General features: G+C 46.0%; 1 protein-coding gene across 6 annotated transcripts in view; it reads right to left on the bottom strand.

Annotated features, from left to right (window-relative positions):
- The window catches only part of UBAP2 (ubiquitin associated protein 2), a 1,669,217-nt gene that overhangs the window by 1,503,779 nt on the left and 140,629 nt on the right, over positions 1–24,809 (bottom strand). The gene's annotated exons all lie outside the window — the stretch shown is intronic.

The raw sequence follows: 24,809 nt of genomic DNA, 5'->3' as shown, positions 1-24,809 counted from the left end.
GACACTAGCTTACAGGCCCTGGGTACCCATGGTACCATATACTAGAGACTTACAAGTTAGGCTATGCCAATTGGGGATGAGCAAAATAAACATACAATTTTAAGAGTCAGTGCACATGCCGGAGTCATATTTAGCAGGGTTCATGGCATTTCAGTAGTAGGCATAATGGGGGCAAACATTTGGGGTTAACCTGCAAAAAGCATGTCCTTTCTATCGGTATCATAGTCTGAATATCCTTGACTCGCTGCTCAGGAGGATAAGCCCGAAACTGCACCATGTCTAGAACAGCTTTGATGAAAGGGAGCATTGAGAGGGAGTCATGTGTGACTTCTGCATACTGATAGCGAACCTCAGCGAATGTAGAAAGTCTGCCACTGTCTGGAGGTGGGATATGACTGACTAGGGTGAGCCCGCCTTCAACAGAATCCTCGCAGTACGGAAAGACTGGAACCCCTAACCTCTGGAGGTGAGCCACGACCACTGCTATTAATTTTGTGAACACCTGAGGGGCGCTGATAAGGCCAAAGAAGAGCACAGCAAAGAAAAGGAGTTGCTCACCTAGAACTGTAGTTCTCCAGTATTGGTATCTTTCATGGATTCACATGCTTGAATCATTCTCTGTGTAAGTCCCACAGTACTATAATAAAGCAATGTATAATAATATCAGTGACTGAATGGCAATCAACCATAGGTTTTATAGCCTATGTCCTAAAGAAAAGAAAGAAAACAAAAAAAAGACCTAACTTTTGCCAATTGGGCGATAGCACCCGTTAGAACACTCCCAGGAGAAGCTGAATCCCTCAGATTTTTTTAGCATAAGTGTAATAAATATAAGTTTAGAGAGAAGCGTCTCAGGGTAGGAGAGTGGGTCGCATGTGAATCTATGAAAGATAGAAATACTGTAGAACTACAGTTACAGGTTACTAGGTTTCTTCTCCAGTATTGGATCTTTCACAGATTCACATGCTTGAATCCGAATAATAAGAAGTAAGCCAAGAGAAGAGTAATCATAGCATATAAAACGTATTAAGCGGACGGTGGTAAAAAAAGTAAAAGAGGCTCCCCTTATTGGTACAGTTGTCTCAAAACTGCTTGTCCCACGGCCGCATCAGTCTTATGAGTATTATCCTGGCAATAATGCGTCGTAAATGTATGCCATCTGGACCACGTTGCTTCTCGGCACATTAACTAATTGGGTACACCAACAAAAAGGGCTGCAGATGTGGAAACAGGTCTGGTGGAACTGGCTTTGATTTTGTCCTGCTTTCATGTAATAAAATTGTATGGTGGATACAATCCATCTGGCGATGGTCCGTTTGAATACTGGGAGACCTTTTCTGATACACCTGTGAGCCAGAAACAATTGGTCCGCTCTACGGATTTGATGGGTCCTGTGTAAGTAAACTTTTAGACATAATTTGACCTCTAGAGAATGTGGAGATATTTCTGCAATCGTTTGAAGATTCGGCAAGAATGTTCGTTGAACCACTGGCTCGTTCATGTGGAATGCTGACTGCACATTGGGAATAAAACTAGGATTGGTTCGAAGTATTACACAGTCTGACTTGAATTGTAGAAAAGGTTCCTTAATGGTAAAGGCGTGAATGTCACTTACTCGTTTGGCAGATGTGAGAGCAGCAGGAAGTACAGTTTTCCAAGTAAGGTACTTCAATTCAGTCTTGTGAATGATCTCAAATGGTGTTTTCCGCCTTGTGAATGAGCTCAAATGGAGTTTTCATGAGCTGACCCAGCAGTACATTCAGGTACTACGATGGTGGGTGTTTTCTTATTGGAGGTAAAGTCCTGAATAGGCCTTTGAAGAATTGTTTCAAAATTCCCCTAGACCATAGATAAGGTGCATTACTGGATCATCTAAACCTGGAAATTGCAGCAAGGTGCACTCTGATGGACGAATGAGTCCAGCCGGATCTTGCCAGGTGGCGCAGATCTGAATTGGCTCTGGTGGTGATATGAGAGGGTGGAGCTAAGAGTCCGCACACCAAAGGCAGAAGCGTTTCCACTAGAGTTTGTAAGTTTTGTTTGTTAGGTCTACTCTTGCTTTGGCAAGGATTTTCCTGCAGTCTGATGGAATGCCTATAGTGGAGAACTCCTTTAACTCTGAAGCCAGGCCAATAAGTGAAGTTATGTCAGGTCGGGATGACGAATAGGGCCCTGGTTCATGATCAGCAATGTTGGTATTGGTTTGAGCTGGACGGAATGTTGTTCCGAGAGGAGCAGGAGCTCCGCGAACCTAAACTGTGTGGGCCTCTTGGAAGCTGTGAAAGAATTCGGCAAGGCTCTCTCTTCAGTTTGTTGAGCACCATTGGGACCAACGGGATCGGGGGGAAAGCACAAGTATAGGTTCCTAACCATCTCATCGAAAATGCATTCCCCCACGATCCCTGTTGGGGATGCTACTTGCAAAAGAAAGGGCATATTTTGATCTCCTTAGTATCAAATAGATCCAAGTTCGGCTTGCCCCACCAGCGGAAGAGATGGACCACAGCATGCTGGTCTAGCTCCCAATCATGGTTAGAGATACTGGTTCTGCTTAGCGAGTGTGTGAGGCCGTTTAACACTCCTGATACATGTTCTGCTTTGAGCGATATCTGATGTTGAAAAGCTTATTTCCAGATGTGTTATGCCTGATGAGATAATGCTGGTGAGCATGCCCCCCCCCCCCCCCACCTGCTTGTTGAGATGAAACATACTGGTGGTATGGTCTGTGCGTATGAGCACCGATGATTTTTCGACTTTGGGGAGAAACTATTACAGAGCCTTGAGCTACAGGTGGCTGATGTGGAGCTTTGTTAAATCTAGACTCTATCTGCCGCGTATTTGTAAGTCTTGGAGGAGGCCACTCGACCCTTCTAGGGAGGCATCTGCTGTTATGATATAGTTGGGAATGTGTGTTCGGTATGATGGAGACCGCTGGACAGATTTTAAGTTTGTGTCGCCAAGACATGGCTGCTTTCATTGTTGTAGTTATTTGAATGAGGTTGAAGGACCCATGTGCCTGGAGACATTGCTTGTCCAGTTCCTCTTGAAGTGGACGCATTTGTAGCCGGCAATTTGGAACAAAAGGGATTCAGGAAGAAATCCTTCCCATGAACAATTTGTAGATCCAGACAGAAACTGGCTTTTTTGTGGACAGTCTGTGAGCTAGTTGCCAAATCTTTACTTGTCAGTTTTGTGAGGGAAATGCTTTTTTTTTTTTTTTTTTTTTTTTTTTTTTTTCGCACTGTGTCTAGGAATGCGCCCAAGAATGTCAACCTTGTTTGTGGGATGCAAGTGAGATTTCTGATAGGTGAAAGCAGAGTGTGGTGAACAATGAGAGGCAGATGGACGTGGCTGTTGATGCTTGCTGGTGCGTGGAAGCTTTTATGAGCCAATTGTCCAAGTATGGAAAGACTTGGATTCCTTTTTGTCCGAGATGGGCTGCTACTGTGGCTAACATCTTGGCAAAAATTCTGGGGGCTGATTTTTGCCGAATGGAAGGACTTTGAATTGCAAGTGTGTGCCGGTTATCTGGAAGCGGAGGAATTTGCGGTGTTTTGAGTGCATAGGAATGTGAAAGTAAGCGTTTTGAAGATCTAGTGGCGTCATATGATCTCCCTTGTCGAGGAGTGTAATATACCCTGAAGCGTCACACTACAGAGAGATTGCTTCTTTAGAAGAAATTAGTTCAACCTTCGCATGTAGAGAATAAGACACCAATGTCCTCAGGGTTTTTTGATAAGATAAGAAACAGGAGCAGAATCCCAATCCAGTCTAAAGTTTTGAAATGACTTCTATTGCTACCTTTTTCAGCATGAGGGAGTTTTGGTTTAGAGGTTGTTTTAAGTGAGGGAGAGGTAGTCCTGATGGTGGGGTGTTTGGAGGAACTCCATGGTGAATCCTCAGGAAATCACATCAGGCACCCACTTGCCAGATGTTATTTAGAACATTAGTGAAGATGGTTTGACATTCGACCTCCAATAAGGGTTGGTGAAGAATGGGGGGTAGTCGGCACTAAATTGAGGTCACTGTTTTCTGGTAGTATCTCTGCCGCAGGCAGACAATGTTTCTCTGGCTGATTGCTCATATGCAGCTGCTGGTGATTTTCTATTGTTGCTGTTCTGCATACAGAGGGCGGTAGTGTGTCTGGCCCGACTGATATTGCTTGTAGTATTGGTTACCACCTCTAAAGGAATAAGCTACTCTGCCTCTGGCTCCTTGAAAGTACTGCTTCCTATAGTGGAGAGTGCAAAGGGACTTTGCTGTATGCGTGTCAGCCTTGATGGATTGTAGAGCATCAGCCACGTGTTTGCCAAACAATAATTCACCATCCAATGACATGTCCAGTATCTTACTTATCTCTCCGGGCGGAAAGAAGTGGATTTTAACCATCCTTTTCTGCAGAGAACAGCCACTCCTGCAAGTTATCTGAATCCAGTAGAAGAGACATCAATGGAGCAGTCAGTTCAGTTCATAAGGCTTTATTCGGAGCTTAAAAACAAAGTCCATAAAAGCACAAAACATACATAAAAAACTTCATCATTTTAACAATACAATAAATAGATAAGTTAAAAACAATTTAAAATGACAGGTTAGGCCTTGCTTTGATAGCCCGCAAAAGAAAAGTGGCAGTATAAAAACATACATCAGGTGGCATATTAAATAGCAGGTTCATAGTGTCTTTTACAGTCCTGACTCCATGTTTCTTAAAAACAGGTTTTAAAAAAGCTGATCGGAGGTTTCCATAAAAAGAACAGAACAATAAGAAGTGTACAGTACTTTGTGCGGTAATATGGTCACATGGGCAAGGGCCTGTTGGGTGTTTCTTAATGCTTGGAAATGCGACCAGATGATGAACAATACCAAAACGGAGCCTTGTCAATACAAATCGATGGGAGGGTCTAGAAACAAAACTCAGATAAGGTTGAGACCCTATCGTTTCACTAAAACTTCCATAAAAACGACAGGTTATTAAGTTGTCACTAGTCCTCCCACGCTTCTCATTTCTGTGATTCATAAAAGTAGTTTTCAGCTCATTTTTGGTAAAACTAGAGGCTGCATAATGATCCTCTGATATATTGAGATCAAAAATTTTAGAAAAACTTTCAGAAACAAATTTTACCCATGGGATCAATAGATGCTTATCGGCGGTGAGACAATCCTCAATAATGGCTCTATTTAGAGATGTCTCTTCCTTTATCCATATTGCACGCCAAAGCATAAGCGGTCTAAGGGCAACATGGTCTGAGAGATGTTGGATCCCAAACTCCCTGTGCACCAGATCAGTGGAGGCCGAAGTAGGTAGACTTAAAAGTCTTTTGAGAAAGGTGTTTTCTTCCACCTGGAGACTGCTACTTGATACATGCCCCCAGATACCGGCACCATAGAGACTAATAGAAAGACACCTCATTTGATAAATTTTTAACATGTCCATGAGCCGTTTATCCCCTAATTTAGAAGCGAACTGAAATACCCCATGGGCACTTTTCGCCATTCTACCCCTTACATAATTAATCTCGTTAGTCCAACTACCAGATTTAGAAAAGGTAATACCTAGGTAGTTGAAAGTATCCACTGTTAAAACCTTTTGCCCTTCAATAAAAAAGGAATGTGGCTTTTTACAACTTTTGCCACACTCCATGACAAAGGTTTTAGATTTGTTAATCTTTAACTTTCTGTCCTTAATGAACAGAGAAAATCTGTCCATTAAACGTTGCAGACCGATGGGGGTCCTAGATAAAATAACGGCATCGTCTGCATAAAGTAGGACAGGAATATCAAAATCGGGGGTTTTAGGGGTATCGGCCGCAACTGTCTTTAAGACCGAATCAACCTCGTTAATAAAGAGTGTAAAAAGCAGGGGAGCCAATACACAACCCTGCCTGATACCTCGTCTAATGGGGAACTTAGGGGTACATTCCCCAGCCGAGCCGTAACGTACGCTCGATCTAAGGTTGGCATAAAGCCGGGCCAGGAAGTGAACAATGCCCTCAGGTGCACCCATTTCCAGGAGTTTCTCCCATAAGATCTTATGGTTCACCATATCGAAGGCGCTGCTCAGATCTGCAAAGCAGAGATAAAGAGATCCTTTCTTTGCCCTCGTGTATTTCCCTATTAAAAGTTCAAGATTAAGACACTGTTCTACTGTTCCCCGTCCCTTCCTAAAACCATATTGAGAATTGGCCAGGATATTATTAGAATCAGCCCATTCTTCAAGTCTAACCAAGAGCACCCTACTCATGATTTTCACGGAGGAATCTAGAAGGGAGATTGGGCGGTAGTTCTTAGCATCACTTCTATCCCCCTTCTTGTATATTGGAACTATGATAGATTCCTCCCATGTGGGTGGGACACCGAGGGAGACTGCTGCGTTAAACACAGTCGTTAATAACGGGCCCCAGATCTCTGGCTCTTTTTTGTAGACATCGATGGGTACCCCGTCTGGCCCCTGGGCCTTTCCTCCCTTGCTGGCAGAGATACTGGTCACAACCTCAGTGATGGAGATGTCTAAGGGAATGGCAGACCAGTCGATTCGCTCTACATCCGGGTTTATGTTAGACTCAAAAATCATTGAAAAATGGGAGACCCAGCTTTCCACGCTGACGTTGGCAGTCAGCTCTGGCATTTCCTCGTTTTTAAGGAATGGACTGTTAACAGTAGCCCAGAATAGGGAAGAGTCTGAAGTTTCAGCAGCTTGTTCTAAATTATCCCATGCCTCTGATCTTAATTCGGCCTTCCTTTTATTGATTGCAGACCGATAGCTGGCTCTGAGTACCCTTATCAAATTAATGTCCCTAGGCTTAGCAGCAAGTGCCTCCTTGAGACCCTTAAGTGCATTGGTACTAGCATGATCGAACCATCCTCTAGACCTGCATGATTTTCCCTTAAGATACACTGTAAATTTGGCATCTATGACAGTGTTAATATTAATAAACGTGGGGATGATTACATCCGGTACTTCCTTGTTCTCTAAAATAGCAGTAATATCATTCAAACAGCTATTAATAATGGAGTTCGACAAAATATCTGCTTTCCCCCCTTTCCACCTGATTCTAATGCCATTAGGACGATGGGGTTCAATATTAGCAATGATGTTAGGTTTAGGACCCTTATTCGCCTTCCAGAGTACAGCTTCCATAGTTAAACAATTATGATCACTGATAAAATTTTCCACTATCAGAGGGGCTGTACACCACTGGTTAAGGCTGGATGAGATGCAAATAAAGTCAATCACAGTGTTTGCGTTCCGGCCCGTAAAAGTGGGGATAGTTTCACCAGAGTCCCCTGTCAAATTCTCCAATGGTTCCATATCATATGTCATCAGGATTTTGTTAAGTGATTCTCCGTATAAATTGTGGGGGAAATGACAAACATCTTCCCCACAACCATTAACAAAACCACATGCCCTTTGGACCAGAGGTGGACAGACAGCAGAGTTAAAATCCCCTAACCAGATAAAATCAAACATAACATTGTTACCCGTTACTATGTCCGCCAGAGCGGATTCTAAAGCAGAAGCCACCTCCTGTCTAGTGTTGTCAAACACATTATTATAAAAATTGATTAAAAGGATATTTCTACCCAGCTCCTCAGAAAGCCATAAAACCTGGGAGTGGACCCCAATGGTTACGTGTTTCTTTACAATAAGTGGCACCTCTACAGAAATCAGAGTCAGAAGCCCACCCTTTGCTCTGCCTGAAGTGGATGCCACAGCCGGCAAGTTGTAGGAAACAAATCCAGAATAATTAATGGGTACCAAGCTCCAGGTTTCCTGAAAACAAATAATACTAAAATTATTAATAAAATCAGACCATCCTAAACAAGTATCCTTTTGCGAGAGACCAGCAACATTCCAACATGCAATAGTGCACCGGCCTCTATCGTCAAATGCGGTAGGCGTAGTTTGGTCAGTCCTGTCCGTAACACCATTGTCAGGCCTTACAATTCTGCTGTCCACTAGGGCATCGTTTAGTTTGACATTAGGGTCTATTATACAGATGGTGTCAGCTGGTTCATGGGCCCCCTCGATCGGGCTACAATTTCCACTTCCCACGGAAACAATAGCAGGTTCTGAAACCACCAAAGGTAACCCCAGTCAGTCATTACAGTCAAGGCCACTCAGGGGCTGGAATCTATTAAACAAAGAGATACTGGGGCCATCACACATGTTCAGGCCACTAGACCTCCCTTGACGACACTCAACATCAGGTTGAATTCTAAAATCCCTGTAAAAAAACCCCAAAGGGCGCAAGGATATTCCTCCATCCTGGGCCGGAAGAGAAGCAGCTTTAATCAGCACTGTAGATGTAAGTTGGGGGTTCCGAAAGTTAATAACGACACAATCCCCTCCACAAGTCTTGGGTGATTTCCCCACCCAATTCGTTCTTCTAGTGCTTAGAATATCCCCCGAAAGTGCAACTGGGAAACCACAGTGCCTATGGAGCCAATCCACGGTTCTGTTCTTTAAAGATGAATGTGATTCAACAAACCCGTGGTTGCTACCAGAGGTATTAATAGGGGGGACATTTGTTAAAACTGCTACAAATGGTGCACAGGACGGTGGTAAATCTGGCTGGGGTCTGCTAGAACTGTTATTACTTAAATTGGGGTCCATATTTTTCCTCGATAGTTGATTAAGAGTGGATTTAGTCTGAGCCGGCAGCTGCAAAGGGGAGTTAGGTATAACCGGTACAGCAGGGGTAGCTACCCGAGCGTTCTCAGAACTAGCATTATTCCGATTGATCATCATTGTGTCAGATATTTGGTGATGGGAAGACACCACAGCAGATGCTTTCTCTTTGTCAACTACAGATACAGCCTTAATGGTATTTACTGAGCTTATAAGGGTATCCACTAAACCGCCCAGTCTAGCTACTTCATTAGTGATTGTAGCAAGTTTAGTCAGTAGGGGTTTAACAAGGAGGTCGAGCTTAGCCTCTAGAGCGTTCAGCAAAAAGTCTAGTTGCCCCTTATCCAAACTGATCGTGGACCCTTCCTGTGGCTTAGTTAGGACATGCTGGATATTAGACGTTGAGGGGTCAGTTCTTTTCACGGGGTGATTCCCCCCTCGTTTAGGCTGATTGGTTTTACTGTTAGTTCTACAAGAACGTAATGATCTTTGTGTCCTAGGGGCCTGCGCATTGGGGTTGGGTCTAGAGACAGATCCACGGCTGATGTTAATTCAACTGTGGGCGTGGTAGTATCTGTATTCTCACTTATAGAGTCATTAAGATCTCCCAAATTAGGGCTATTTGATAAATTCGTATGGACACTACCATTTAGGGGGGAAGATGGCTGGGAAACTGACTCGGTAGGAGGACAATGACTTAAACTAAGTGGCCCCGGTCGACCTAGGGACTTTCTCCTTTCCTGGTTAATTTTGTCCACCATTTTTACTAAATAATTATCCATAGTGGACGACGCAGCTGCTGGTTTAGCTTTGGGCATTATGAATACCGACTGGTGCACATTCAATAACAATAAACACAAAGCTGGTACACTAATTAACTGCGTACATATGTTGACCAGCGATATATAAAAGATAGTAACCCGCTCCTACCCGCTCCTGTCCCGGACTGTCCGCCCTTTGTCCGGGCTTCGTCCGGCGACGTCCGCGCGCGTCCGCTGCGCGTAAGTGGCGAGGCGCTTTAACGGCGCCGGCAGGAGAGCCAAGTGACACCAGGTGCGGGCGATAGCAGTAGGCCCCCTGGGAGGTGTAGTCCGCCCAAAATCCACAGCTTCAGGTAGGCGATGCGGCTCCCTCGGCAGCGGGAGCGGCGAGGCGCTTTAACGGCGCCGGCAGGAGAGCCAAGTGACACCAGGTGCGGGCGATAGCAGTAGGCCCCCTGGGAGGTGTAGTCCGCCCAAAATCCACAGCTTCAGGTAGGCGATGCGGCTCCCGCGGCAGCGGGAGCGGCGAGGCGCTTTAACGGCGCCGGCAGGAGAGCCAAGTGACACCAGGTGCGGGCGATAGCAGTAGGCCCCCTGGGAGGTGTAGTCCGCCCAAAATCCACAGCTTCAGGTAGGCGATGCGGCTCCCGCGGCAGCGGGAGCGGCGAGGCGCTTTAACGGCGCCGGCAGGAGAGCCAAGTGACACCAGGTGCGGACGATAGCAGTAGGCCCCCTGGGAGGTGTAGTCCGCCCAAAATCCACAGCTTCAGGTAGGCGATGCGGCTCCCGCGGCAGCGGGAGCGGCGAGGCGCTTTAACGGCGCCGGCAGGAGAGCCAAGTGACACCAGGTGCGGGCGATAGCAGTAGGCCCCCTGGGAGGTGTAGTCCGCCCAAAATCCACAGCTTCAGGTAGGCGATGCGGCTCACGCGGCAGCGGGAGCGGCGAGGCGCTTTAACGGCGCCGGCAGGAGAGCCAAGTGACACCAGGTGCGGGCGATAGCAGTAGGCCCCCTGGGAGGTGTAGTCCGCCCAAAATCCACAGCTTCAGGTAGGCGATGCGGAGCAGTCTATTATTTCTGTTGATATTCTTTCCACCTTCCTGTGTGGTCTGTTAGCTGCCCCTGACCCCCTCCCACCTTCCTTCCATGGTCTGTGTGTATGCCATCACAGTCTCACTGTTGCTCTTCATGGTGTGTCTTGCTTCTAGTGCCCATCCTGCCTGACCTCCATGACTATCTTGCTGCTCCTGCCCTGCCCCCTTGCCCCCAGCCCTCTGTTTACATGTGCAGACCCCTACTCCCTCCCTCCTGGCTTGTCTGTTCCATTGTAATGCCCCTGATCCGTCCCTCCTGCCCTTTATGGTCTGTTATGCTGCAGCTTTCTCTCCTGTCTGTCCATTATGGTCAGCTAGCTACCATTGCCTCTTGCCCCTCTGTTCTCTGTTGTCCATGTGCATGGTACTGTCCCCTTCCTCTTGCTTTCTATGGATTGTTGTGCTGCGCTCCCGTCCTGCATGCCCTGTGTGGTGTATTGTGCTGCTGCAAACCCTGATGCCTGCCCTGCAGGGTCAGTTTGGTGCACCTCTCCATGTCCCTCCTGTCCTCTGTTATCCAAGTCCATGTCCCTATCCCATTTCCTTCCATGATCCAATGTACCATACTTGCGAACATTTTGAACTTGGTAAGAGGGAGATTTTGAAAAAAAACTGGGGTATTGATTTTCCCCTTTGAGTTACATTGAAAAAGAGGAGATTGTAGACAGGAGACAGATCAAATAAAGCCCATTTGAGCTTAAAAACATTGGACGTTTCCTGGCTGAATCGGGTCTGTTGGCATGTATGGTTCTACTACCATTGCCTCTTCCTTCTGCCCACAATGGTCTATTACATTGCCACAGCCTCTCTTGCAAGTCCTGTATTGTTGGTTTGTTGCCCCTGCCCCCCTTTCCACTGCCCTCCATAGTCTGTTGTGCTTCAACGGCCCTTCCTGCCTGCTCAGTGTGGTTAAATTGTTGCCTTTGCACCCTCCTACCTGCCTTCAATTTTCAGAGTCCGTGCCCCTGGCCTCTGCCTCTCAACAGTATCCTAATGAACAACTAGATTGCTAACATTCTATATTTACTACAAAATTGTGGAACGCCTGACGTCATCTTGATGTAATCAAAACTGTAATACCTAGAGCATTTCCTTTAGAAATTACATATATGAGAGGGTCTTATTGGCATCAAAATTATGGTTAGTGCTCTAAAAGACTAAAATAAGGACATATTTTCTGAGTTTTCAAATAGCGACAAAGCACTTTTAAATTATTTGTTATCCTTGTTTTTTTATCCAGTTGACCACTTGATTAAAAGTTGCACCTAGGGGAGAGGATGTGGTGTTACTTCCAGAACTGCAGACTTTGAAACTGGGGAACCAGGTTGAAGTTTCTGCTTCAGCTCGACATTCTGTGATTCTGGTCAAATCACTTAGTCTCCCCATGTCTACAACCAAAATTAATTTGTTCTTGTGTGATGTAACCAATGCTCATGTAAAGCACTCCAATACCTGACAAGTCTGCACTATATAACACTGCAAAAACACAAAATAATGAGTGTTTTGCACACTTCTGTCATTGGGCTATGTTTGGGCTACATCTGGGTGATTTTGGGCTACATTTGGGCTCTTTTGTCTCCGGTGGCCATCTTGGGAGATTTATTTGTTATGAAGTTTCCTAATTTCCTCATGTATTGCAGTCTCCTCAGTAGGAAATGCTTTCAGTTTTTTACTTTGATTCCATCATGAAGGTATTCAGATATGTCACACATTTGCCATAAATTCTGAATGTTAGCACTCTAGTTGCTCATTAGATCACTGTAGTAAAACTACTGTTCACCATGGAAGTCTGCTCCTGGTATTAAAAGTGCATGTTTCAGTCTGCATGTCAGAATTTTTTAATGAAATAGAAGAGGATTTGAGAAGTCACTCAAAATGTGCCCTCATTTTCTTTCTTCAGCATTAATCATAATTTCTATGGCAAAATGAACCCCCTCATTGTGTTCCTTTTTAAATTAAATGTTTTAAGTGTTATCAGTTTATTCCAATCAAGATGGCTTCAGGTGTGCCATACTTTTGTCATAATGAGACAGTAAGCGCTCTAGTTGTTTTTAAGAACATTCTGGGACATTCTGTCATTGGGCTATACTTGGGCTACATCTGGGTGATATTTGGGCTACATTTGGGCTCTTTTGTCTCTGGTGGCCATCTTGGGAGACTTATTTGTTATGAAGTTTCCTAATTTCCTCATTTACTGCAGTCTCCTCAGTAGGAAATACTTTCAGTTTTTTACTTTGATTCCATCAAGAAGGCATTCAGATGTGTCACACATTTGCCATCAATTCTGAATGTTAGCACTCTTTTTGCTCATTAGATCACTGTAGTAAAGCTACTGCTCACCAAGGAAAACTGCTGCTGGTATTGAAAGTGCATGTTTCAGTCTGCATGTCAGAATTTTTTAATGAAATAGAAGAGGATTTGAGAAGTCACTCAAAATGTGCCCTAATTTTTCTTTCTGCAGCACTAATCATACTTTTTATGGAAAAATGAACCCCCTCATTTTGTTCCTTTTTAAATTAAATGTTTTAAGAGTTACCACTTTAATCCAAGCAAGATGGCTTCACGTGTGCCATACGTTTATCATAAGTAGGACTGTTAGCGCTCTAGTAGTTCTTTGGAACACTCTGGGAAGCTGCAGTAGAACACAAAGGAATCAACTGACAGTCTCTGCCCTTGTTGGATGCACATGTTTTACTGAGAATGTCAGACTTCATTCTCACATGACTGAGAAAGATAATGTGAATTTACAGAAAATAAGCTCTCGGTTTAGCTTATAGATCACCTTCCAAACCTCTGTGGTAAAAGCATGAGAAAATATTTTTCACTCAATCATGATATCCCAGCAGAAGGCTTTTTCACATGGTGAAATCACCTTAGAACATACCACAGTTTCTAAAATGAGTATGGTACCATCAACAAATGATTTATAATGTAACTAAAGTCTTAAAACATTCTATTAACTGCAATGCTTTTTAATGAGGTGCTATCATGTATATTGGTCCCAAGATGGCTGCCAACACTTCTTGGATGAAGTGCTGACAGCCAATCAGATCTCAGGATGAGATGTGTGGTTAGGCTCCGCCCACATATATATATGCTTTTAAATGCTATTTTCTCAGGAAATACTGAACAGATTTACACCAGACCTGCAAAAGGCACTTCCTTGACCTTATGGCTACCTCTCTACCAAATTTCAAGTAATTCTGTTCAGCCGTTCGGTCTGTAGCTGTGTCTAAAGGTCCTATGGAGAAATGCATGGGGAAAACGCGTTTTGGGACCCCCCTTTTTTCTCGGCCCCTGCTTGACGAATCACCCCGAGACTTTCAGGGTAGGAGCTTAACGGAGCGCCCCATTAGTTTTGAAAATTTCGCGAGGATTCGTCAACCGGCGCCAAAGTTATTCAAAATAGAATTTTGAGATTTCCTATGGAAACTAGGTTGTAACTATAACTATCTACTGGCGACCGCCAGTAGATTTTATATATATATATATATACATATATATATATATACATATATATATATATATACACATATATATATACACATATATATATACACATATATATATATATATATATATATATATACATATATATATACATATATATATACACATATATATATATATATATATATATATACATATATATACATATATATATACATATATATATATATACATATATATATATATATTTATATATATATTTTTTTTTCCCGGTACTGTAAAATTGCACCCCCCCCCCCCTCCCCCGTTGCTCTGGGTCAATATATGGAACAAAAGAAAGGCTAGTTTTAATACGGCAGTCATTAACTGACTGCCTGAGCCTGTATGAGGGTCTATCCATATCCTGGTTGCGTTGTGTGTGAAACTCTTAGGTCTTTCAGAATGGTTTAGCACCCCCGGTTCGTTTGATGAACTTAGTTTAAAAATTGTGAATCTGATTCACTGATCATGTTTTGTGATTAAGCTTACTGTCATATCACAGCTTGCCATGGGTGATATCCTTCTGTACCTTACACTAGAGCTTACCCGCTGGGAGAGATCACTCCAATTTAGATTAAGATCAGGGTCAGTCTGGCGCTTGGTTTGTTTTCATAAACCGGCAAGTGAGTGGAGTAAAGAGCTTCCTCCTTGCCCCTGTAATGGCAGAAAGGAACAATCTCTTACATTTCATGTTTTTCTGTGGCTTTTATCGTCATTTTTTTCTGTTATTTTTTAAATCTTTATTGAGAGAATTTGCCTTCTGGAAATGTAGAGTGGCACTAACATATCTTCAAATCTTAAACAGCCCAGAAATGCGTTATAACGTCTTTTTTTAAGATGGCCATTCGTACCAGAAAATCGAGAGGATGTAGCCCAACGGCTAGGGTAGTCAATCTTGAATCTGAAGAACCAGGTTTTAGTCTCGGCAACGACGTTCAACATCCTGTGATTCTGGGCAGATCACTTAATCTCCTAGTGCCTAACAAAAAAATGAATGTATCTGTTACACAACTGGTGCTCATGTAAAGCGCTCGGCTTCCAGACACCTTCGGTTCAAGTTTGTGCTATATAAAACTCTGGGGAAAAGAAATTAACATTTTTTAGCTGCTCGCAGGAGCTTTTCTTTTTAGCATTTAATTGTTATGATTTTAATGTTTTTGACTATTTGTACTACACTGAGTTTGATATCAGTGAAAGTGAGCTATATCTAAATTTTATTGTACCTTTTTAATCTGCTTTACTGATCTTTTTTAAAAATCTGATAAAGAATATTGAAATTGAAATTATGTTGAACGTGGCTGCCTCTTTCCAATCCGCAATTGTTAGAGACTATGGCTCAGGCCTCCTCAGAGACTCACAAGTAACTCTTGCACAACAGAGTCCCAAAGCGTATGGAAGTATCGGTTAAAGAGGAAAAATGTATTCACCGACCACAGTGCAAGGCTGGCAGAAGTAAACATCCTCTTCTCGAAGGCATCCAGCCTTTTGGCTTGCCGATCCGGTGGAGTGGTACAAAATGCACCGGAGTTGACTTTGAAGGGGGGAGGCCTGGACCACCAAGCACTGGCATCCGACAGATCATCATACAGTTGCCCTCAGGATCTTCTAATGGCTGGTATCCATAACAGTCTGCAGACCACTCACAATCTTCACTAAAACCAGGCCGGTCATGAATAATGCACTGGCTCCGATATGGTAACTCTGACCCCTGTCAGCGTCGCACGACACCCGTCCAGCTCTGTATCGGAGTCTGGCAGGATGATGGCGACGGCACTACTGCTGGCCGTTGGCACTGGAGCGGGCGCCAGGAAAGAGCGAGTTGGCTCAACCGGCACCGCTCTGGATCGGTCAATGGACCTTGTGGCCCGAGTGACGTCCAGGGAGAACCCATGGTTGGAGGGCCAGTAGAGGCATTAGTGTGGAGGGGGACACAGCATCAAAAGCTGCTGATAGATCCAGGAGAAGCAGTGTTACTTGCTTCCCCTGGTCCACAGCCAACTTGATGGTGTCTGAGACATCAACAAAAGTGCATTCTGTGCTAAGACCTGGTCTAAACCACAATGGTGAGGGATGTAATAACTGAGGTTTCAGATATCCAGAGTTACTTGTTAACCCACTTCTCCAGAATCTTGGAGAATATTAGAGAAGGAGTAGTTTCTTACCTGTAACTCCAGTTCTGTAGTGGGGGTATCTCTGTTATAGTCATAATCTATGAATAGTCCCGCCCATGTGCGGGGACCCCGGAGCAATCAAAATATCTCTTAAGCTGTCCTGCATTTGCAAACCTGCAAAGACACTTAAGAGACAGACAAAATAATACAGCCTAATAACAATATGGCTGCACTGGCCAGCACTTCCTCTGAAGTGAACACAAAAGCCAAAATAAAGTTTAAATGTCATTTTTATTCACATCTGACATATTCCTTTATTGTATCACACTCCCTTCACTAAAATCCCTTTAAACAATAGAGAGGAAGGGGTGGACAGACAAGCCCTATAGGCTGTCATTATGTGTCTGCTAAAAGGATACCGTGCCTTTAAGGAACTCTCCAGAGACCCCCCGGTATCCCAGGATGCACAGCCAAAGCAAGTTACTTTCAGTTCTTTTTGAAGGTGTATAACAACAGGCCTGATACTGTCAGGTTACTCCACCGGGGAGGAGGGAGGGTCGCTTATGACTATAACAGAGATACCCCTACTACAGAACTGGAGTTACAGGTAAGAAACTACTCCTTCTGTAGTAGGGGATCTCTGTGTATAGTCATAATCTATGAATAGAATGGCAAGCCCATCCCAACCAACAACAGCGGTGGAGTAAAAACCGAACACCAACAAATCACTGTGCAAACAAATTCCTCAGCGAAGCCTGTCCAACCTGCGCATCTGCCCTAGCATCAGAGTCCAGGCAGTAATGCTTTGTAAACGTATGGACCGACTTCCAGGTGGCAGCCTTACAAATGTCAGCAATTGGAACATTCCTAAGCAAAGCTGTAGTCGCTGCTTTGCCCCAAGTCGAATGCGCTGTAGGCTTACCCCCTAACGTCTTATTAGCTTTCTGATAACAGAGCTGAATACAGGACACAATCCATCTGGAGATGGACTGTTTCGAGGTAGGTAGACCAGTTCTTACTGAACCATAATTCACAAACAGTTGATCCGACCTGCGAATGTCTTTTGTCTTATCTAGATAGAATTTCAACACTCTACGCACATCTAGCGAATGCAGAGACCTCTCCGCCGGAGAAGAGGGATGCTGAAAAAATGTAGGCAAAGTTATCATTTGATTTACATGGAAATCAGATATCACTTTAGGCAAAAACTTAGGATGAGTACGCATTACCACTTTAGAAGCATGGAATACAGTATACGGCTCTTGACAACACAGAGCCTGAATCTCACTTACTCTCCTGGCCGATGTAATGGCCACAAGGAAGGCAGCCTTCCAGGACAAATGCTGCAGAGAAGCCTTATGAATAGGCTCAAAAGGCTCCCTCATTAATCTGGACAACACCACGTTCAATTCCCATGGTGGAGAAGGTCGTCTAACAGGGGGAAACACCTTACGCAAACCCTCCAAAAAATCTTTAATCACAGGGATTTGAAAAAATGAGGTTTGGGAAGGGCCCTTCCTATACGCAGTCAAAGCTGCGAGATTAACTTTAATAGACTGAAAATTAAGCCCAGATTGAGCTAACTGCAACAGATAAGGCAAAATAACATCATCTTTACAGGAGGTAGGGTCAATGTCCTTTGCCGTGCACCATAAGCAGAATCTCTTCCACTTATAGGCGTAAGAAGTCCTCGTAGACGGTCTCTTCGCTTCTTTCAAGATCTCCATACAGTCCTGAGGTAGGTTCAAATGTCCATACTGTACTAGCTCAGGAGCCCTGCTGCCAAACTCAAGGACGAGAGATTGGCGTGAACCATCTGTCCGCCGAATTTCGTGAGAAGGTCCGGCCGACACGGCAGGCGCCGGTGAGGCAGAACAGACCGGTGAAGAAGGTCGGTGAACCACTATTGCCTCGGCCACTCCGGAGCAATCAGGATCATCCTGGCTCTGGATTGCGACAGCTTGATCAGCACCGCCGGAATCAGGGGAATGGGTGGAAAGGCGTAGAGAAAGCTGTTGGACCAGCTGATCCATAGGGCATTCCCCAGTGTCCCTGGTTGGTAGTACCTGGACGCGAAGTCGTGGCATTTGCTGTTTTCTGCCGTAGCGAACAGATCGATATCCGGAGTGCCCCACTCTGCGAAGACGTCTCTTAGCACGTCGTCGTTTAGCACCCACTCGTGATTTTCTTGAACGAGCCTGCTGAGCGCATCGGCTTGGGCATTCTGCACTCCTGGCAGATGGGTTGCCGTGATCGTTAGGTTCCTGGCCACCAGCCAATTCCAGATTGTCTGTGCCTCCCGAGACAGCGTGCGTGAACGGGAGCCCCCCTGCTTGTTGAGGTAATACATGGTAGTAGTATTGTCCGTCTGAACTAGCAGGGAGTTAGTCTTGAAGGAGGGATGGAACGCCTTCAGGGCCAAGTGTACTGCTCAGAGTTCCAAAAAGTTGTGGTAAGTCATCTCCGTCTGTGACCATATCCCCTGAATCTGAAGAGGGCCCGAATGTGCTCCCCAGCCCTGGAGAGACGCATCGGTCACTATGGTCTGGACCGGAATATCCTTGTGAAAGGGAGTCTCCTTGCAGACATTCTCTGAGGAGCACCACCATTTCAGAGACTGTAGAGCGTGTTGGGACAGATGAATCGTGTCCTCCCAACGCCCCCGTCTCTGGTCCCATTGATCCTCCAGACATTCCTGCAGAGGCCTCATATGCAGACGTGCATTGGGGGTGAGAAAGATGCAGGAAGCCATCGACCCCAGTAAAGAGGACACCGTCCTCACTGTAGGAGAGTGGGCTGAGAGGAGGTGCAGGGCCTTCCAACGGATAGATAAGCTTCTCTCCTCCGAAGGACACACGCTTGCGTTCAAAGTATTGACTGAGGCCCCCAAGTACTGGAGACACTGTACAGGGATTGGCACTGACTTCGACATGTTGATGTGCAGTCCCAGGCGATGAAGCAAGGCAGCTGTCCTGTTGAAATGACACTGGGCTTCCTGGTACGTGGAAGCTTTGATCAGCCAATCGTCCAGGTATGGATACACAAACACTTTGTTCTTCCGCAAGTGTGCTGCCACCACTGCCATGCACTTGGAGAACGTCCTTGGTGCAGACTTCAGACCAAACGGGAGTACCGTATACTGGTAATGGTTGTTGCCTACCAGAAACCTCAGGAACTTGCGATGCTTTTGTGCGATCGGCACATGAAAGTAAGCGTCCTGCAGATCTATGGCGCACAGCCTGTCTCCTCGATGCAACTGAGGGTAAATCTGATGCAGGGACAACATACGGAACTTTTCTCTGCGGATCCACCTGTTTGCTTGACGCAGATCTAGAATAGGCCTGAACTCGTTCTTGTCCTTTTTTCTGACTAGAAAGAACCTTGAGTAAAGACCTTTTCCTTTTTGCCCCAAAGGAACAGTTTCTATCGCCTTCTTCTTTAACAGAATGTCCGCCTCCCACTGGAGCTCTCGCACCATGTAGGGAGAGCGCACTGGTGGAATCTGCGGAGGCGGGCTGGTGAAACGAAGACTGTACCCATTGCAGACAATATTCAGCACCCACTTGTCCGGAGTTATTGTTCTCCACTCTGCCAGGTAGTATTGAATACTTTCCTCCCCCCCCCCCCGCTTCGACCCGGCTGGGCCTTTGTTCCCCGACGAGGATTGATGCTGGCCTCTGCCCCTCTGGCGCTTTTGAAAGGACTGCCTCGGGAACTGTTGTTGCTGGTGTTGGTGTTCTTGTTGACCAGACTGACGCCTTGGCCGCGTTGTTTAGAATAACGCCTGCCATAGGAACGGAATGACCTCTTCTGTTCCTTGGGTTTTTCCAACCCCACGGCCTTCAGGGTTTCTGCTTCGGCCTTCATGCGGGCCATTTCGTCATCCGCATGAGACCCGAACAACGTCGTGCCAGAGAAAGGCAAGTTAGCAATCTTTTGCTGCGCTTCAGGCTTTAGAGAGGTAAGCCTCAGCCAGGAAGGTCTCCTCATGTGTACTCCATGACAGTACCCATGGGCCGCCAGCAACGATGTATGTATGTATGTATGTATGTGTCTTGTAAAGCGCACTGCTGCCCTGAGGCGTCGTGGCGCTGTAGACCGCTGGGGAACCCGTCCTGGCTATCCCTGTGAGATGGTCCCTCCTGGGTATCTCCAAGGTGAAACCAGGCATCCCCGGCGAATGTGGGGGGCCGTTGTGGAGATGAGGCAAGCTAATGCCCAGAGTTGCCGAGTGTGTTCCTGGTTAGAGTAGGTACCGAGGAGAGAATTATCGAGTCCGTTTTGACCCTGGTCCACGACCCTGCCGCATCGGGAATACATCCCCCGCTGCACTGATGATCTGGTTGGAGACCATCATGCCCTCATTCAACACCTCCTGGAAGTCCTCCCGTTTTTCCCTAGGTAGGGAGGCGGCAAACTGTTGCAGGGAGTCCCAAAGCGATCGGTCATAGCGACCCAGCAGAGCGGAGGCGCTAGCAGCCTTCATAGTCGTGGCAGACGTAGAGCACATTCTCCTCCCCAAGGAGTCCATCTTGCGACTCTCCTTATCCGGAGGAGCCGTGGAAGAGGGCGGCGTGGAGTGTTGTTTCCGAGCCGCAACCACAATGACAGAGTCCGGGGGAGGGTCCACCCTGAGGAACGCCGGGTCCAAATCAGGGGCCCTGTACTTTTTCTGCAACCGTGAGGGAGCAGACTTCACCACGGCTGGTGTCAAGAAGACCTCCATGGCTGGTTCCTCCAAACCTGGAACCAAAGGAAGGAGGGGGCGTGACAGGTGAGCCTTGTGCAATGTCTCAAATATCACAGAGGTAGTGGGAACCGGTACTGCCACTGAGATTCCCAATTTCGCCGCCCCCCCTCATCAGTACATCCTGGAAAGTGGCAATATCATCCACCGGCAAGATTCTAGTAGGCGGCGTTTCCGACAACGAGGGGGAAAGCCGTCCATTGCCAGAAGAGTCCGTATACCTCGTGCCTCTGGAACGAGATCTATATCTCCGTCGTCCATGCCTTGTGTGAGTGGACGATCTGTGTCTGCTCCGTGACCTCCGGCGAGATCGAGAGCGTGATCTCAGTCTGCGTGGGGCCTTAGGAATCACCGGTAGCTGAGGAGACGGCGGGAGCTGAGGCACTGGCGGTGGCGGAGGCGGCATAGGTCGTTTAGGAGGAGGAGGAGGAGGAGGAGGAGGAGGAGGCGTAGGAGGCTTCTGAGGCAGCGGCTGAGGGAGAGGCTGCGGAGTTCCCATCACTCCTTGCAGGAGAACCCGGACTAGCACTGTCCGGACTCCCGTCCACCCTTCTCTTCTTGGCGGGCCTATACCGTGCTGAAGTAAACGAGGGGGAGCGCCCTCTTCTCCTAGATACACAACTGGATATCGTAATCACCGAAGAAGTGTTACCCGATGTCCTCGACATCGAACTGAGCGTCGACCTCGTACGGCTTCTCCTCGCCGTTGACCGCAAACGGTGGCCCCTCGACGGCGATCTCCTTCGCCTCGACGGCGATCTGTGCCTCGACGGCGATCTCCTTCGCCTCGACGGCGATCTCCTTCGCCTAGACGGCAGTCGCCGGTGTCTCGGCGTCGATGTTGTCGGCGCCGATCCATGAGCTGACGGCGAAGGAGACTAGCGGGTTCGCCTCGACGGCGAGCTGCGCTGTCTGTGGGGCTCGGTACGACGTCGATGGCGTGTCGACGTCGACTGTGAAATCCTCGACGGCGACCTAGTCCTAGGTCTCGCCGGCCCCTCTCTCGACGTCGAACGTCGAGAACGCCGAGATCCAGAGCCCTGGATCGACGGCGAACACACCGGTGCTTTACCTCTCGCCGTCGAACGCGATCTACCAGCTGGTAGATGTCGTTTCTGCTCCTTTTTCTGCCCGGAGGTCCCTCCAGTGGCTGAAGCATGGGCAGAGGAAGGGGAATGAGATCCTCCATGCCCCGAAGTCCCACCTGTTCTCTGCTTCTCCTGTCCCTGAAGGTGAATCTTCTCTCTGTCTCTCAGGGTCCTCTTGGAGAAGGTCTTGCAGATGTCACATGTAGCAGGGACATGTGAAGATGATAAGCAGAGAATACAGACATCATGTGGGTCCGTCTTGGCCATTTTCCTCCCACACTCAGGGCATTTATCAAATAAAGCCATGCTAAGAGTGGGTCAAACTGCACCAAATTGCAGGATGCAGCAGAGAAAGGCTCTAGACGTCGAATGAACAAACTTCTTTATCAAAAAAACCAATTTTTATCCAAAATATCCACCCAAAAGGGTAGAGCTCAAGCTCCAGGGTCCTGCTAGCAGGAGCCGGAAAAAAACTGAAAGTAACTTGCTTTGGCTGTGCATCCTGGGATACCGAAGGGTCTCTGGAGAGTTCTTTAAAGGCACGGTATCCTTTTAGCAGACACATAATGACAGCCTATAGGGCTTGTCTGTCCACCCCTTCCTCTCTATTGTTTAAAGGGATTTTAGTGAAGGGAGTGTGATACAATAAAGGAATATGTCAGATGTGAATAAAAATGACATTTAAACTTTATTTTGGCTTTTGTGTTCACTTCAGAGGAAGTGCTGGCCAGTGCAGCCATATTGTTATTAGGCTGTATTATTTTGTCTGTCTCTTAAGTGTCTTTGCAGGTTTGCAAATGTAGGACAGCTTAAGAGATATTTTGATTGCTCCGGGGTCCCCGCACATGGGCGGGACTATTCATAGATTATGACTATACACAGCGATCCCCTACTACAGAAAACCAGTAACAGTAAGATAGGTGGGTATTGGATCATTTTAGGCGTATCTGCTGATGGTTTCTTTAATAGTGGTACGAGTTTTACCCGTTTCCAACAATTGGGCAATGTAGCCGAATTGAGGGAAATATTTAGGGGAATATTGAGGTTGGGGTTAATCGTTTTGCAGTAGGCCACCAGTATGTGGTGGACATGGATCATCAGGTGATCCGGATTTGCAAGCTCTTAATGCTTGTTCAGAATCTGACTACATAAAGGGCTTGAACTCAGATAGCGAACAAGCCAGAAAAGTGTCTGACTGCTACTTTTCCACCCTCAGCGTATCAGACAAATGTTCAGAGCAAACCTCCACTGGATAAAACCAAGCAAGAATCTCCACCTTACTAAATTTAATTGAGAACACCTGATAATTCATGCACAGTGATCCCTTGTTCCATCAATGTAGAGAGTCAAATCCCAACACAGATTCAAAGGATGTAACTGCTCCACCTCCATGGATGGTTGTAAAGGAAGGAAGAACTCCAGCAGGGTGATGGATTAGCAAGCTTTAGGCAAAAAAGAGGCGCTCGTTCAAAGCTCCAACTTTTCTGGAAGAAAAGAAAATAAAGCGCTTAATAGAGGATAGGCCAAAGGACATGCAGTTTGCTCACTCTGCTACCGAAAGGGGCGGTGATGAAATAACCCATCACCAAAGTAAGAAGTCTCAGATCAGCTGTGCATTTAATGATGGGTGAACACAAAGTCATGAACAAGTGCACGCCCACTGGAGTACGTTAAGAAAGAGAGAGAGAGAAAGGAAGCAATCGTGTAAAAGAAACATGAAAAGCTTACATGCCTAAAATGTAGTCTTTAACATGCTCAGAGCAAACCTGTTACGGGCCAGAGAAAGAAAACCATCATGCCTTGAGCTAACAGACTTCGGTACACCTGGCCACAAAACAGGGCCAAAGACCAAAGTAAAAGGATTTGGTAGATGTAGGGGCAAGCAGAGAATAAGATGGACACTATCTCAGAGCGCAGAATGAAAGAATTCAAACTGCCCTGCTCAGTCTCACAAACGGATGTAAAGGCTTGGAAAGTGCAGGTCAAGCACTTTGTGCCCTTAATTTGATACGATTGATGGTCCTCTTCTGCTTAGGGAACACCTGCTGAGTCACAGAAGCTCTAAGCACCACACCCTGCTCATCCAGTTTTGAAGCATTAAAGATCTGTGCCTGGTCTAAGATTATTTTCTCTGAAAACAAGGGTGAGGGGAATGGGCAGGATCCCCCACCTCATGTGAAATGCTGTTGTCATAGCTCATTGCAGCAGAAACGTAAAGGAAATGGAATGGACAATAAACATTCTTCAGTGTGGTAAACAAATCCACCAAAGGCATGCCCCGCGGGTGACTAAAATTCGCACCAACTCCAGATTGAGAAAAGTCTCATGGTTGGCAAGGTAACACTTGCTGAACTCTTCCATGCTCAAACTGAGCCCACCAGACTCACAAACAGCATACGGGCCCACCACAACAACATTCCTCCACACTCACTGTTTATTTCTTTATGCCATTCTACTAGAATGTATTCGGTCCTTACACTTCCAATAACATATTCGACACAGTATACTGTAGTATAACCTTTAACAAGTGGAGTACTAGGGTCATGTTAATACAGTTACAACAAATTAATCCGGTCAGGTATTTTATCAAAAGAGATTGTGCAGAGCTTATTCAATGAGAAAATGGAATTAAGAAATTCGAGCAAATATTCACTTTAGGCACCATGTAAATCTATTGCTCGAGAAGAGGGTGGGTATGGTTCGAGGAACTGGATCTACAAGGTTTGTAAAATATATCAAATGATTAAGTCTGCTGAAACGAATTATAAATAGTACCCAGATTGATATGAACTGTCTGCGCTTTACACTAAAGTATTTCGCTCTGGGTGTACAACTCATCACAAATCGCTTCTGCCAAAAAGCACAAAACGGTTTTTCAACCCAGTCAATAAGAC

Source organism: Triturus cristatus, chromosome 2_1, assembly GCF_964204655.1.
Source record: "Triturus cristatus chromosome 2_1, aTriCri1.1, whole genome shotgun sequence".
Classification (NCBI taxonomy): Eukaryota; Metazoa; Chordata; class Amphibia; order Caudata; family Salamandridae; genus Triturus; species Triturus cristatus.
The sequence above is the reverse complement of the archived record's forward strand: the minus strand, read 5'-3'. Positions and strand labels throughout refer to the sequence as shown.